The sequence below is a fragment of the Arvicola amphibius genome, chromosome 14 (genome assembly GCF_903992535.2).
Source record: "Arvicola amphibius chromosome 14, mArvAmp1.2, whole genome shotgun sequence".
Taxonomy (NCBI): Eukaryota; Metazoa; Chordata; class Mammalia; order Rodentia; family Cricetidae; genus Arvicola; species Arvicola amphibius.
In genome coordinates, this window is record NC_052060.1 from 54,317,406 (window position 1) to 54,332,900 (window position 15,495).

General features: G+C 43.9%; 1 protein-coding gene across 13 annotated transcripts in view; it reads right to left on the bottom strand.

Annotated features, from left to right (window-relative positions):
• Adgrl2 (adhesion G protein-coupled receptor L2) overlaps positions 1-15,495 on the bottom strand; it is a 259,124-nt gene that overhangs the window by 175,471 nt on the left and 68,158 nt on the right. For 5 of the 13 annotated variants that reach the window (XM_038311612.1, XM_038311609.1, XM_038311608.1 and 2 more), the window contains exon 1: positions 3,912-4,141. The exons of 1 other annotated variant lie outside the window; for it this stretch is intronic. The gene's annotated coding sequence lies outside the window, so the exon portion shown is untranslated. Of the gene's footprint in view, positions 1-2,075; positions 2,428-3,367; positions 3,497-3,911; positions 4,143-15,495 lie in introns of those variants that run through there. 7 more of the 13 variants (XM_038311610.1, XM_038311602.1, XM_038311607.1 and 4 more) reach the window with 6 other exon arrangements.

Below are 15,495 nucleotides of genomic sequence, written 5' to 3' on the forward strand. Positions count from 1 at the left end.
GGGGGTGGAGACAAAGTTCGAAAAACACACCTGAACTTAAGCAGATTTTCCTCGGAGTCTCGAAGGATAGCTAGTAAACATCAAAACACACTACAATTACAATTACCTTTGGCTAGGCTCGAAACAGTTCTATCCTACCTGGATGCTGTCACGGTCACCCCCCAAAACTTCTGTGTTTCTGTGGACGAATTAGTGCTTCTTTAGGGTCTGTTTTTAAGGTTTACCCCAACACAGATCCTGACTTAGCAAGCAAACTCCCAATAGGCAATCATTGACCAAACGGGCGTGCCTTTCTTCAAGGTTGGAACTAGAAGTAGGCAGCGTCAACTCGGAAGCAAGCTCAAGACTTAGGCTGCAGAGGGAGAAATGAATGAATCAACTACTGGGGAAACGACGCCTCTGGAAAGGGGGACCTCACAGAGGAACTCAGGCCCGGGAAAATGTAGAAGAAAAAGCAGCGCCGGGGGAGGGGGCGCTCCTCAGAAACCTGGCCTTTGTAAGGGCAACCATCTGGTTGGCGCTGAGGCTCAGGCGCGCCCAGGCTGCCAGGAGAAGCTGCTAAGCAGCCTGACACCTTTCATGAAGCAGGAGGGAAACATTTCCTCCGTCTGAATGTGAGACAACACAGTTTGTATCTGGAGGAACGGAACCGAGGGGCCCGGAGAGGGGGAAAGAGAGGAAAGGAGGGAGGGGGAGGAGTCCCCACGCGCCAGGGAAGGGCTCTGATGGGCAGAGTAGGACGTTGCTTTTAGAGGACAGGCTGGACCAAGAGCTATAAACACCCAGGAAGACGCACGTGCCTCGGCCTCTGCTCAGAGACAGCCCCGCACTCGCTAAAGCCTCCGGCGATTTCTTCTAATCCAAACCCTGCAGTTCAGCGAAGAGAGAGAGAGAGAGAGAGAGAGAGAGAGAGAGAGAGAGAGAAGAGAGAGAGAGAGAGAGAAGAGATAGAGAGAGAGGAAAAGAGAGAGCGGAAAGAGAGCGAGAGTAGAGAGAGGGAAGAGAGAGAGAGAGAGAGAGAGAGAGAGAGAGAGAGAGAGAGAGAGAGAGAGAGAGAGAGAGAGAGAGAGAAAACTTTGCTGGTCCCAACTGCAGGAGTCCTGCAAACTCAGAGACGCCTCCTCGCTGTGGGTCGCCCTTGTCCCTGTGGTGTGGCGGAAGGTCTCGAATCCAGAAGCCCACGTCCGCGACCCCAAGGGTCTCCCTCCCCTCGCGCTCCTCCCACGACTCCTTCTCCCTGCTGCTCCCAACCGGGGGCTTGCACACGAGCCAGTAGGCTCCCCACCCCAAGGCAGCCCGGGAGCCCACGCCCCTTAACTTCTCCTGCAGGCCCAGCGCGGCCCGCTGCTGCCCTCTCACTGCCGGTCCGGGAGCTTCTCTGCCCTGGCCCCGGCCCGCCGAGTCCCCGAGCCCCGCCACCCTCCCTCCCCGTCGCCGTGCTCCCCCGGCCCCGGCAGCAGGCGCCCCTAATCGCTGCCAGCCTCAAAACCAGCGAGGCCACATCTGGCTGTGCTTTTCTCTCATCCTCGCCTCTCCGCACCACCTGACCAAAGACAAGAAACGACAGCTCGCAACAACTCATCCAAGCCCTTCCCCACCGTCCCCCATCCCCGGGACTCGCTCCCAGGGCCAACCCATGGACGAGTCCCTGCCAAGCCTGAGGCCCAACACCTGGGGCGGGACAGCCCGGGCGAAAACGCACTTCACAGTCCCCCTCCACAGCCCCGTTGCGTAAAGAACCAAGGGCACCTTCTGGTCCCCAAGCTTTTTAAGAAATGCCCCCCAAAATGCATGATTAGGTTGGAGCTGCCTCGCAAACCCGCACCCCCGCCTTCTAGATCCCCAGCAGCCAGCCTGATTCCCGAGAGCGTGACAATAGCCGCTCGCAGCCGGGCGAGCGGGCTGCACCGCACAGAGTTCTGCGGATCGATGTCGGCGGGAAGGGCTGCGCACGAGTGGCCAGCGCGGGTCTGACCCCCGCGACACGGCCACCTCCGGAGGCGTCAGCCCCATCAGAAGGCGTCCAGCAAACAGGTCTCCGAAGTCGGGCACAGAGGCACATTGTTGGCGCTTACCTCGGTATGTGCCCAGGAGGAGGGTCAATTTGGTGCGGGGAGCCGTGCGGAGACACGGACGCAAGAGAGGGGACGCGGCGACCGGCAAGGGGTGCTCCTGCTGGCCGAGCGCGCGCGGGGAGGCGGCGGCCGCGGCTGGCGAGCCGGATACGGCGCCGCGCGGCTCCTCGGCTCGGCTTGTCCTCGGGCTCGAGTCTCCACCGCCGTCAGCCGCCGAGTCCAGCCAAGCAGCCCAGCGGCCCGGGCGGCTGCCGGGGGCTTAAGTCAACATCTTCCCGCAGTTTCCCACACGCCGCTCCGCGACACAGGGGGCTTTGCCCGCACACGCGCGCGCCTACCGCCGCACGCTTCCCTTCGGAGCCAAAAAAAAAAAATCAAAATTCAAAACCAAAAGCTGATGGGATGAGAGAGCGAGGCTGGCGGAGGTGCGCCGACTCGGGAGTCTCCTGGCAGCGGCGGGAGGAGGGGGGGGACGGGCGCGGGGGAGCGAGGCCAAGTCCCTCAGTCTGTCCGGAGAAGCCCGGAGCGCACGGGTAGAGCCAGCAGGACCTGCATCCGGAGCACGCGCCGCCCCTGCGGCCTGGGGCGCGACTCTGCCGCCGGCCCTTCCTCACACGTCGGGGCCCCTGGCCTGGGGGTTTGAGGGGGGGGGCTCTGCGGCCGCAGGAGACGAGGAACTCGGGTTCAGGGAAAGCGACGGGAGGAGCAGGGAAGAGCCGCGCCGACGCACAGCCGCGGAGGGAGGCTGGTCCCCTCAACAATCGCCAAGAATCCTCCGGTAAGCTCCCGATGGCGCTCGGGCACCTCTGCGTGCGTGTGCCTGTGAATGTGTGTGTGCGTGTGTGAGTGTGTGTGAGCGCGGAGAGAGTGAAAGGAGAGGAGAGCAAGGAGAGCAGGGAGCGAGAGGCGGGGAGCCCGAAGTCCTGACACGGACTCAGCCAGGGCTGAACTGGAGTCACCTCCTGCCTCCTCCTCCTCCTCCTCCTCAGTCCCCACCCCCAGCACCCCCACCCTAGGACTGCTAATCATATAAACATATGAGCACGGACCGAGGCGCAGCATCCGTCTCTCCCTCCCGCGTTTGCCAGCTAAGGGGCTTGTGCAAACTCCTAAGACAGGCAGCTGAGTACAAAACGCGGAGCAGATAATCTAGAACTCATTGCGCCCAATGGCCATTTTCCACTCCATTGGAGCAGCTGCGGCAGCGGGGCGCCCGAGCGCAGAGCTGGAGGAGGAGGAGGAGGAGGAGGAGGAGGAGGAGGAGGAGGAGGAGGAGCGAAGGGGACACTTACTGGCGATCTAGCCTTTCGGGTGGCGGTGGCGACGGCCGAGCAGCCGCCCCAAGACTAGCCGGCCGGGGCTCGGCCCGGTGGGGCGGCCGCAGGGCTTTCCGGGAGGCGCTGATGGTGGTGGCGGCGGGGGACGCGCGCGCACGGCCGCGGAACGCGCCCCAGAGGCGCCCGCGCAGGCTCCCGCCCCTCCTCACTCCTCCCCCTGGCTATCGGCTGGCGTTGCCCCCACCCCCAGCCAGGTCCCGGGGTTCGGTATCCAGCCTTCACCCTCTGCACCCCACCCCCAACCCCACTCTCAGGGAGCCCACAGTATGCTCTGCAGCCCGCGCGCACACACGCACTTTCCAAACATCGCTTTTATTTGGGGATCCCCGTGCAGGGGGTCCGAGAGAGCTTGGCATTCAGGCTACCGGGGGCCAGGCACTGGGGCCACTGGGGCCTGCAGCTCGGTATTCCCCTCCCTATTACCCTCTTCCCTCCAGACCCAGGAGCTCACTCCTTGCCAGTACAGCGCCCGGACGCTCTGGAAGCGTCTTTTACCCACCCCTTCTCCAGGTTTTCTCTGCTCCGCGCGCCCCGAGCCAGAGGGCCCGAAACTTTTAGTTTCCGCAGCCCTCCTTTTGTGTGACTGCTCGAAGGAGAAAGGAGGTCTGTTCGCCTCGGCTGCCTCCGTCCGGCTGCGGCGCGCAGGGGACGCTCCGGGGCTAATGCGTCTTTGATACCTGAGATTTCCGGCGCGCTCGTTAACGAAAGTTGCATTTTATTTTAATTGCGATGACTTCTTCTTTGTAGTTACATAGAGCTAGCTAAACTTTGACTTTATTGACCATATTTCACAAGAGCGTTCTGTTTGTTTTTGATTAAACTCACCAGGATATGCAACGGAAGGAAAGGAGACTGCAAGGCTTTGCTTGCTAGAGCAGTCGTAGTCTCTTAGGTCTGTCTCCCGTTTCCTTACATTGAAACCGCAGAAGCTCTTGTCCCCTCAGAACACTTCCTTGTCCCTCTCTGCTGACAGTGTTAGCAAACGACAGAAAAAAGCTGAAAGGACCAAAGCCACAACAATATCATGCTAGGAGAAAATAAATAAAAATAAACGTTTAAAAACTGGGTAAGCGTCTTCTGCCCGGGAGGTAAATAATCAAATCAGGATTTTTTTTTTTAATTACAAGATGTCTAAGCAGAAAGCAGTGAGTTTCCCATTGTATTCATAAACTATTGAGTGAGTTAATGAATTCAGCCATTTGCCTGCGAGAAGCTGATTCTCCCAGATTTGAAACCTCTAGGAAACAGGGTGAAACTTGAGCTGTCTGCTTTCAGAAACAATATGTACTTTTTGTTACTGCGGGTATGTTGCAGTCACTACACTTCGGAAATCATTCCAAACAATGTTATTAAAATGTCAACAGGAGATTGCTCTGAAGACTGGAATATTCTGAATATCAATTAGCATTTGCATTTTGTCACAGAGCCAAATATTTGCAGCATAAAGCCATTCAAATACTGGTCAATTGCATTCTTGACTGCAGAAAATCTGAAGTTAAATGTCCATATATCCAAATCACATTATCATTCTCAGATTCAAAAGAGATGACACCGTTTCTTCTACTGCGGGCAGGTTGCTGATAAAATGAGCAACCTAGAATGTTTGTGCTTTATGGTACAGACACTCTTCACTTGGAATCTCTCAGGTCAATCAGTTCAAATATCCTCCATGCAGAGTTAAAGCAGTCTACAGAATATATGAGCGTGCTTACATTTTCCCACTAGTCAAAAGCAGTACAAGGAGCAGGTCCTCCTAGAAAAGTTAAGTCCGCCTACTTAAAGGAGGTGCAAGGAAAGCAGACCAATGATTCTCAGACATCAAAGATCATTTACATCACATTCTCATTTTTAAAATATGGCTTATTTGTGAGCGTAATAAACAGTATGTCAAACTACTAGTAATTTGCATTTGCCAAAAAATTTAGCTCTTTCTTTTGTTCAGCTTTCAGGGTTTGCATTCATCTGGCCTGACTCACAGGAAGCCCCAGTGAGTGCACAGACCCGTCTAATCCTATTTTCTTTGGGGAAGCAAAACTTAGTCTGAAGTTTTTATTTAGTGAGCTTAGCAAGTAATCAATAGACATTTTTGCCTGAATTAAGCTGGCCATATGCTGGCTCATTTATTTAATTCTCTCAGAAAGAATCTCTGAAAGAAACCACTGTCTACATTTTATACGTCTGATACTCTTTGATGCTCAGGACATAATGTGAGTCACTCTCCACTGTGTTTCTAAGGAGACAACATCACACACACACACACACACACACACACACACACACATACCTAACATGAGGAAAGTGCCAAAAGTAAGTTAAAACTCTAAGGAACATGAAATGACCCATAAGAACTTCCAATTTTGATTCAATAGGATGTGTATTCTCTGCAGCTCAAAGGTTCAGAAAATTTTCACCCTAAGAATGTGTACTTGTTATGCCAAAACACACACAAACACACACACACACATAGTGATGTCCCTTTTCCAAGATACCTTAAATATTAAGATCCCATTAATTCTGTATTATTTATGTATCCTAATAGTTCCACTTTCTGTATAGGTATACAAAAAAGAATTGGCAGACCAATCAATTCGATTTAAATGTTCAAGATTAAGCTGTTAGCCACAGACCTGACACTGAAAAGGAACAGTAATGTGATACACTCCACAGAGCCTGTCCACATCCAGAAAACATAGCTTACCTGACACTTCATGACAATTCAAAACACAACCTACAGCAATACAGGTGTGTTGGTAGCAGAAGGAGAAAAAAATGAACGGAGTTGCTAAATAGTGTCTACAGATGTGAACAACATCAGGGGCACTGGAATATGTTATTTGTTCCTAAAAGCCAATGGACTGGACACAACCACTCAATTGGTATTATTATTTCAGTAATGGCAAAATCATTGACTTCTTCATCATACTTGCTAATTGTTTTTTTTTTTTAAATAAATTCTACAAAGGACAGAAGAAACACCCATTTCCATTTGTTTTATGTTAAATCAACATCTAACCACTCATGGTGATTTCATTCAAAGAAAACAGAAGGAACTCATTAGCTTATGTGGTTAGAGAGATTGGTGGGCTTCAAACATTTTTACCATACATGTTTTCCCAACTGCAGAAACGCATGTTTTTAATTTAAGCAACTTCTAGAAACTAGAAATTATTTTATTCAATAGGCTTATGTATTTCTGAGACTGAAATCACATTAATTTTCAAAGTTGTTTGCCATCCATGTATCTTTGTTTACAAGGAAAAACGATCAGGTATTTTGTTAAAATGCAGTCTGAATGGTGACAGTTTAGGTAACAAGTTAATGGAGAAACATGGAAAGGAACATAGTGGCAAAGTGCTGGGATTGGTACAAAACAGTAAATCCAGCTGGGAGCTTCTTCATTGCCCTGCTGGAGCAAACTTGAGTATAAATGAGCCAAGTCCTAAAACGGCTACAGGAAGTTGCAATGGAGAGGAGATGCTAGGGCTTGACTGTGTTTGTAACAACATCATGGCTGAAGCAAAACAGTGAAGAGAACTATCTCAGAGGGAAGTCTGGGATGCTCATAAAGAATACATTTTGACCTGAGACGTCACAAAAGCTATAGAATAAACTGGGCATCATGGTGCACATCTTTAATCCCAGCTCTTGGGAGGCAGAGACAGGTAGATCTTTGTGAGTTCGAGGCCACCCTGGTCTATAGAATGAGTTCCAGGACAGTCAGAGCTACAAAGTTGACTGAAAAACAGAACAAAAAGCAAACAAACAAAAAGTGTGTAAAACTACTCCACTTTCTAGTTCAAAGCTAGGAACCAGTTAGATTATAGCCTAAATCGAACTTGGCTCTTTTCTTGACCACTACAATTTGATGCTTGGTGGGGAAATGGCTCCCTCCTTTAGAAAGTCCCCTGGCAGAATGTTCTAGAGCACTCCAGTGCAGTGTGAGTCACATGTCTAACCAGAACTTGTTGGAAATTGTGCTGGCTTTGTTTTTTTTTTTCTTCCTTCCTTTCTTCCTTCCTCCCCTTTTCTTTCTTTGTTTCTTTTCTCCTTTTTTGCTTTCTTTTTCTTTCTTGCTTTGCCATGCATGGAGCTAAAATAAAATCAAAACTCATTTTCCATGAGACCAGAAACATATGAAAACATTTGGCAAGCCAATAAGCTTTTAATTATTCTCTCAACTCTTAGGCTCAGTAAAATCTGTCCAAGAAGGCCAAACCTTACCTAAAAGGAGGCAGTATAGCCTCAAAATTTAGGAAAGTGAAAAGCATAATATAAATACAGTTATGGTGTACTAGACTCAATGATATTATTCAGAATATATAATCATATGCATTTTAAGGCCATCATTTTATAATTAATACTTTTAGAAAATATCCACCCATATAAGTGGCTGTATGAGTTTTTCTATACACTCAAATGTTTAAATATGCATAACTATCTCCAAAGGATTATAAAAATTTTATACTATTACAATTATGACACTTGAAAGCAAGCAAATTAAAGATGATATCCCTTATAATCATTGTTCCACTGAGTTTCTCATAAGTCAAAGTCTTTCTTTTCCATAGATTGTTCCCATAACTCTTACTAATCTCTGCACCATGAGGATTTTCTCTAATTGGGTCTTATAGATCTTCCTCTATCAATGCTTCTGTCAAACAAAGACAGAGAAGTGCGCTGCTTCTCCAGACTCTGTCCTAACTTCCCGTCATTATTTTGTTCATGATACGTATCCGCAAGCACTTTTTCCTTGTTAACGTGTGTGTTTGGAAATGAACCTTCTCCATTCTTTTTAGTGCATGGAAACATCACCACTGTCAACCACAAAGATGAAATTTCTTTCAGTTTCTTTAAAAATTGTTGAAATTAAACCATGATAAAAAGTCTTTGAGTGTGTCACTCCTGGTAAATCATGATACATACATCACTTGAGTGCAGAACAAAAGCAAAGAGATGTTAACGGTGTCGGCAGCTCCGTGCTGAACAGCAGCCTCACAGACTCCTCACAATGGGATTTTCCATGGCTCTGGGAATATGATTCTGTCTATTCTTATCGCCGTCCACTGCAGGATGATCGAAATTGCTAAAGGCTCTAAGAGTCAGAACGCAAACTCACAGAAGACCCCTGTGAGTTCTAGAAAGTCCGAAGTATCGTTCTATCATTTTCTGATGTTTCAGATTAAAACTAAGTTCTCATTGCTGTACAGCATAAAACAGTTGTCATATACAGTCTTAATATTTAAATAAATAAATAAGATGCACTTCATTTTTTAAACTACTTCATGGTTTAAAATTGTAAAACGTGAGGCTCTTTACTTTGGCTCTGCTGGGTCTTCTAATTGCATCCTTTAGCTTTTACTGACATTTTTCATTGTTGCATTTCCTTATTAATATAACTATGTTATTTTTTAACTCTATTTTTTTTGAGACAGGATGTCATAGAGCCCACGTCAGCCTCTAACTAAATATGTAGCCGAGGATAGCCTCAAATTTCTGATCCTTCTACCTAATTCCTACATGCAGGAATTAACTATGTGTACCTTCATGCCCAGTTTCTGCAGTGCAGGGAAAGGAACCCAAGGCTTCTTATGTTCTCCTAGGCAGACACTCTCCCAGCTGAACTACAATGCCAACACCATTTTATTTTTGAAGATACTTATTTGTTTTATCTATTTTGGTAAAAACAAATTTGAACATGTGAGAACCAGCATAGCGATTTGCCACATAAAAGGCTACAGAGATTCTTGATAATATCATATGCTTTCTTGATAAGATATTAAAATGCCCCCTTTCCACAATGATTTAAATCATTCCATTGAGTTTTCACCTCGCCGTAATTCTTTGAATTTCATCCCCTTGGCCCAAGACTACACAATGACATCATCAGCACATGCTCTTGTGATATATAAAAATACACTAAAATGGAACTAATTATTCTTTAAGACAAATATTCAAATTTGGAATCATATTAAAATCATTTGTTTCTCAAAGGAGTCCTGAAATGGTGTGATAATGATGAGATTTTTGTGTGTGTGAATATTTTTAAGTATTTTGATTTTTAAAAATTACAAAATATTTTTTGCTTTAGGTTAAAAATAAGTCACTATTATAACCCATGCAGCCATAGTGCATTAAAGAGACACTGCACCACTGTTGCATGGATAGCTACTCTTTGGATGCTTTTCCGTGTTTCTCTAAATTATCTACCCTCTAATTCAATTGTCCTTCCTACTAAAATCACAGATCGCAACAGAACTAAAACGGATTATTAGTGTGCCAACATTCTCCCCACCTTCACTATGGAGATATAATTACGGCACCGATTTAATTACTACTATGTCTTTAATACTTGAATTAATGGTGCAAATGAATTCATGTATTTTAAATTGTTCAGACAATATGGAATGCACTGCAAGAAAAACTAATTTCCTGTTTGTTATCTAATGGTAATTGAAGCACAATGATTCATTATGATGCTGGGTTACTGTTGCAGTTGAAGTGACAAGCCTCAAGGATAAAGGTGATAGATATAGTGAGAAAAAAAAAGCGTTTTAAAAACAAAATCAGAGAGAGGCTGAATACAAACACCAACTATAAAATGTAAATGGACAAGGAATCCACGATTGCGACTTGTTCTTAAATAATATGAATCCCAAGGAGACTCCTTGGAATGCTTTGGTTTGTTCCTCTGTATGTAGTCATACAGTAAATAAATCTTTATGTAGCCAAATAAAGAATTCGAGAAATACCTGAAATAATGAATTTTGGCATTTCCATGCCATTATTTAATGCATACTTTATCTCTAATGCCCTATTGTAAGATGATTTTAAAGTTTATGGCTATAAGTACACAAATACACATATGAATACCAAGTTATTTTATGAAGGTACAGATTCAAGATCGCAAGGATAGCATATGCTGATATACAGAAAGAAATTATGTAATGTCAAAAATAGACACTGAATTAAATATTTAGAAAACTATCTTTACTTGAATAAATTTATAGGTTTTCAAAATCATTTATAAAATATTGTCCCTTACAACAGAAGCAAGTTTATCTTTAAATTTTCCAGTTAGTGAAAGAAATGTTTAGATACTCTATAGCGAGATTATTAACTTCTACAAAACTGAAACAGATGCATGTCTTAATATACCATTAAATTTATGATATACATAGAACCCTTACATAAGGCTGACGGAAGGCTGGTGACTCTAATTTGCACTAGATTTATAATAACCTGATCTGGTTTTTGTAAGTACTGGAACCCTTTAAACAAAATTAGAAAGCAGTTGTGTTTTGTGTGATTAAAGATGCAATTCCCGTCGGGGTAATGAGAAAAAGTTAGAACATGTTTCTTTATGGATGTTTCTATAATAAACAAGACTGCCATATATTATATATTTTTGTTATTATGACTTTCTTCTTTTTAATTATAAAATAAACCAGTTGAATTTCAGTGGACTCTCAGATTGAAACTATGCCAAAATTGAGCTGAAGAATGTGCACTGAACTTCAGAAAAATCCTTAAAATTGTTCTCAGAGTTTTGGAGCCATATTGTATACAAATACTAGTTCATTATTTTCTAGAGAAAAATATCATTCTGATTTAGACCGTGCAGAAGAAAGTCTTGCAGGCCTGATAATCCTGAAACTTAAACAACAACGTGGATAAAACTATTCCTGAGTAATCATTGCTGGAGTCATATAAACTACAAGCAGAGAAAAGAATTCCAGCCTATGTTATCTCTTATACAAATAACATTTATAGCTCTATTTAACAGTTCACTTGGCGAATTGCAGCAATCAGTTCCTACGCCCCAAATCTAGAAAAACACTTTGTTTTAAGAAATTTGAACTCTCTTTCCCTTTATAAGAAAAAAAATCAGTCAGAAAATGTTCATACAAATATCAATATAAGCATATATGTATATATATTTGTGTGTATAGAAAATAAGTGCATGCAAAATATTAATTCATTAAAAGTTTATCTCTCATAAAATCTTTATTAGCCCTTGAAATCTTCGCCACTTCATATAAAATGATTTATCTTTTGAATAACAAGGTTCCATTAATCTGTTTGACAAAGGAATTTTTAAATCATTTAAATAATTTATTTGGATGAATTATTTAAATTCTGTAAAATATATATATGTGAACATGTGTATGTGTATATCCATATCGAAAGATTTTTGTTCTAGCATAATATCACCAAGAAATTACAGGGCAGGATTCAGATGCCCTGTCCTTGACATCACCAGGGTGACTTGGTGTAGCTGCCACCTAGGAGGTCTTTGATCACCCACTGCTGGCACCAGGCCCCTGTTAGAGGGCCATTTGTGCTCCATTTGGCAATACCCAGTGATTTCATGTCAGAGAAACTTACACATTACTTTCTATATTCATTTTCAATTTTGCATTTTCACTGAAATTGTAATCTGACATAATTTTCAACACATCAGGATAATAAAGGCAATTATTGAGCATAGAAAACTGTTTTCCTTGATGTGCTGCTGTAGGCACTACTGAGAGTGGCAAACGTCCCCCCTCCCCAGAGAGAAAGTTGTCAGAACAAACAGCTGTGCCCGGAGGAGAGGTAGGAACAGCCACCAGTCCACCAGGTGACCAGTCCACAAAGCCAAGGCGAGTGAGGATTCCCTGAATATGCTCAACAGGCAAGGCATGCCATTCAGAAATTCTCACTGTTCACTATTTCTTCACAGCTCCTTACACATTTTTTCTCAACTTAAATCTTGCTTTTCCTCTGAAGATGCGTGTGTTTTAACTTTCACAATAAAGCAAATAGTTAATAACCCCATGATAATTTGGCAAAGTTACAAAATTTATGACAGATTATTATCACTTTTAACTTTAAACATTCAAGAAAGTTAGCTTTTATTTAAGTCTCTCCATCGCCAAGCTCATCTTTTTTTCTTTTGCCTGCTAGGTCCTTGCTTTGGGAAACTCCATCTGCTGGTTTGTATTTGTTATTTTTCCCGTAGGGCACTCCTCTCCCTGTTGTCCTGGTTTAGGGGGAGTTCATTTAGTTTTCATTTCCGTTTTGTAGCACAAGCCTCTCAACACATTCTACGGGGTTTCACTTGCAGAGAGTTCTTAATTTTACACGTAGCATTTTTGTGGCATTTGGTAAACCTTTCAAGTGCCTGTCTCTCACTTATGTAAAGCCCACCTGTGACACTTACCATTTCAGAGAGAGGAGACAGCAAATTGATACAATTGTAAAAAGCCTTGACCTAACAAAGTAGGACTGTGACACCTTGGGAGACAATAGTCTAAAGAAGTCTTAAGTTTTAACTTCTAAGTTTTTATATTAAGAAGAAGAAAAGAGAAAGTAGTAAAGAAACCCCTTCCTGGAATTCCTCGGCCAGCACCACCTTCTTGCCCGCATCCAGGGATGGTCCCCACGAGCCCCTCAGTGTCCTGGACCAACACTCTTTCCTGAGCCCCATCCTCAGCCAGCCCACATGTATTGCCTCTAAACTTTACATGACATAGGAAGTAGCAGGATTACGGTAACTCAGAATAGCATGATGTGTACCAACCACTGAGGTAATTTGGAAACATGTCACCTGTTCTCAAAAGCCTTCTGAAGAACAGTGGCTTCCGCAGTCCTTGGCAGCTGCAGTTGCTCATGGGATAAATAGGAGTCAAGATGCTGTCTTTGTGGATTTACCTCTGTATACTTTAGGTCAGCTTCAAGGTTACTTGGTCCAGATTTAAAACATTAGAAGTAAAATAACCTAGAAATGTTGCAAGAATATATTTATCACATATCACATGCATGGTAACTATACATACCATGGTTACTTATTAGCAAGTGGAAGAAAATACTTAAACAGCTTGTTTTAGTTAGTTCACTGAAATATTTTTGTGAGCTATTTGTAAATTTTCACATATTAGTGATTGCAATCAAAATTTAATTTCTAAAACTTAACTTACTAAAAATACTTAAATGTGTAAGTTCTCTTTAGTAGAGACTATCACAACCAATTTGTTGAGGGGGTTTTCTAGTTTCTAGAATTTATTGTTTATATGCACACCTGTGTGTGTGTGTGTGTGTGTGTGTCTGTGTGTGTGTTGAGAAGATGGGAAGTCACACAACTAAGAGAGTATTTATTGGCATTTGTAACCCTGCATTCAGCAAAGTTGAAACAGGGGTGGCTGTGCTACTTGGCATAGAACAGTCATTCTCCCTTGTGCTCTTCCTGTCCCAGTCACTGTCGTGACACAAGAGAACCTCAGATAGTGGGTTCAATGCAATTTTCTGTTTCTAACCCCAACACCCAAGTTTTCTTTTAAGACAAAACATCCTTAACAAATTGTACATTCTGCAAAGAGTATGGTACTTCCATCGTAGCTCATTATGACTCACAAAGTTGTCAAAGCCCAAACCTTACTTCCATGAGCCAGAAATGCATTTTAACAATTTTTTTCTCCTGCCAAATCAACAGGAATTTTATTAATGTCTTCTGTTTTTGTTTGGTAAACAAATGTACAAGCATAGATTTATAGCATTTTCCACAAACCCTATTGCCTCTTCCGGTTAGCAAAGTATCTCCTGCCATGAGTCATCCAGTTTCTGTTATTGTTTCATGTTCTCTCATGATGGCATTAAAGGAAAAAGAAGTGCATCTTGACCCATGTGTCTGTTCTGTGGGAAGTCGAAGTCAGAGCAACAGGGCTGTATGGGAGCTAGGAAGGAGGTAAGATGTTTGCCGTGCAAGCCTGAGAACCTGAGTTGATCTCACAGAACGCATGTAAAAGCTGGCATGACAGTATGTATTTATAGTCCCAGTGCCGGAGAGGTAGAGACAGAAGCATCCCTATATAAACTTTAGGAAGGCCAGCCAGTTTAGCCAAATTGGCAAGCTCCACGTTCATGGAGCCACTGTCTTCAACTGTAAGGTGCAGAACAAATCGAGAGCACTTATATTGACCTTTGACCTCTATTCAGAAGTACACACACACACAGACACAAACAAGTACACATCTATATAAGTACATACAAGCACACATATACACATGCATAAATGTATATATGTACACATATAAACACACAAGGACTTGACTTGCTCCCAACATTCTTTTTATCCTTTTCCTTTTTTTCCTCCAGGGACCTTTGAGCACCTTAGCTTTAAGCTTCACTGGACATTAATATTCTATGTTCTGAACAAACATGTGAATTTCATGTTTCTGCATAAGACATGAAGAAATGTACTGAACAGCAGTAAATGTGCTCAGAGGGTTCATGTGACATCCACATATTTGTCACTTACAGTTCATACTATAAAACTTTCTGCTTACCAACTGGCTGAAGTTCACAGTATCTGGCTCTCTTCTCTCCTGGCTGGCCGCTACCCCCACCCCAACCCTTTAATGTCTTCTCTTAAGCTTTGTTTTCGTTCTTGGACTCTGTTCGGTTTCCCTCTGTGTTTATCAGAAGTAAATACTATTTTTCATTATTTTTGCTTCATGTCATACCACATAATTATGCTTCACCAAAGGAGGACACATGAAAGAAATTAGACACTTCCAACCACCAACAAACAGAAGCAAACAACCTTTTCAGGATTATTACAAGCTGCAGTGTTTGGTAGCCATAGCTCAACAAATGAGTAAGACTCATGGCAGAGACAGCTAAACACAGCATGTTTTAAGGCAAACAAGTTAAGCTTGAACTTAAAACCACAAGTAATTGATAGTACCACACATGCTAAGGCTCTGCTTTTCAGAGGGGGTTATTTGCTTGCCGAAATCTCGGTGGAGACATCCAATTGCCGCACACCGTGCCCCCGTGTCTGCGTTCAGTGCACTATTACCCAGTTACCGAGCTTCAGGCAAGGAGCAAGGAGGTTAAGATACACAGACCCACACAGACAGAGAGACAGCGACACAGGACATCCTTGAATTCCCCAAGAATACCCCCTTTATTGTGGTCACGGGCAGATTATATAGAGATAGCCACGCCCCAGCCAAACCCACCAGAAACCACTCTCCTGCCATCAGGAACTCCTGAAGGTCTCGTGCTCAGAGCAGCTGTAGGCACTCGGATCAGGGGATTAC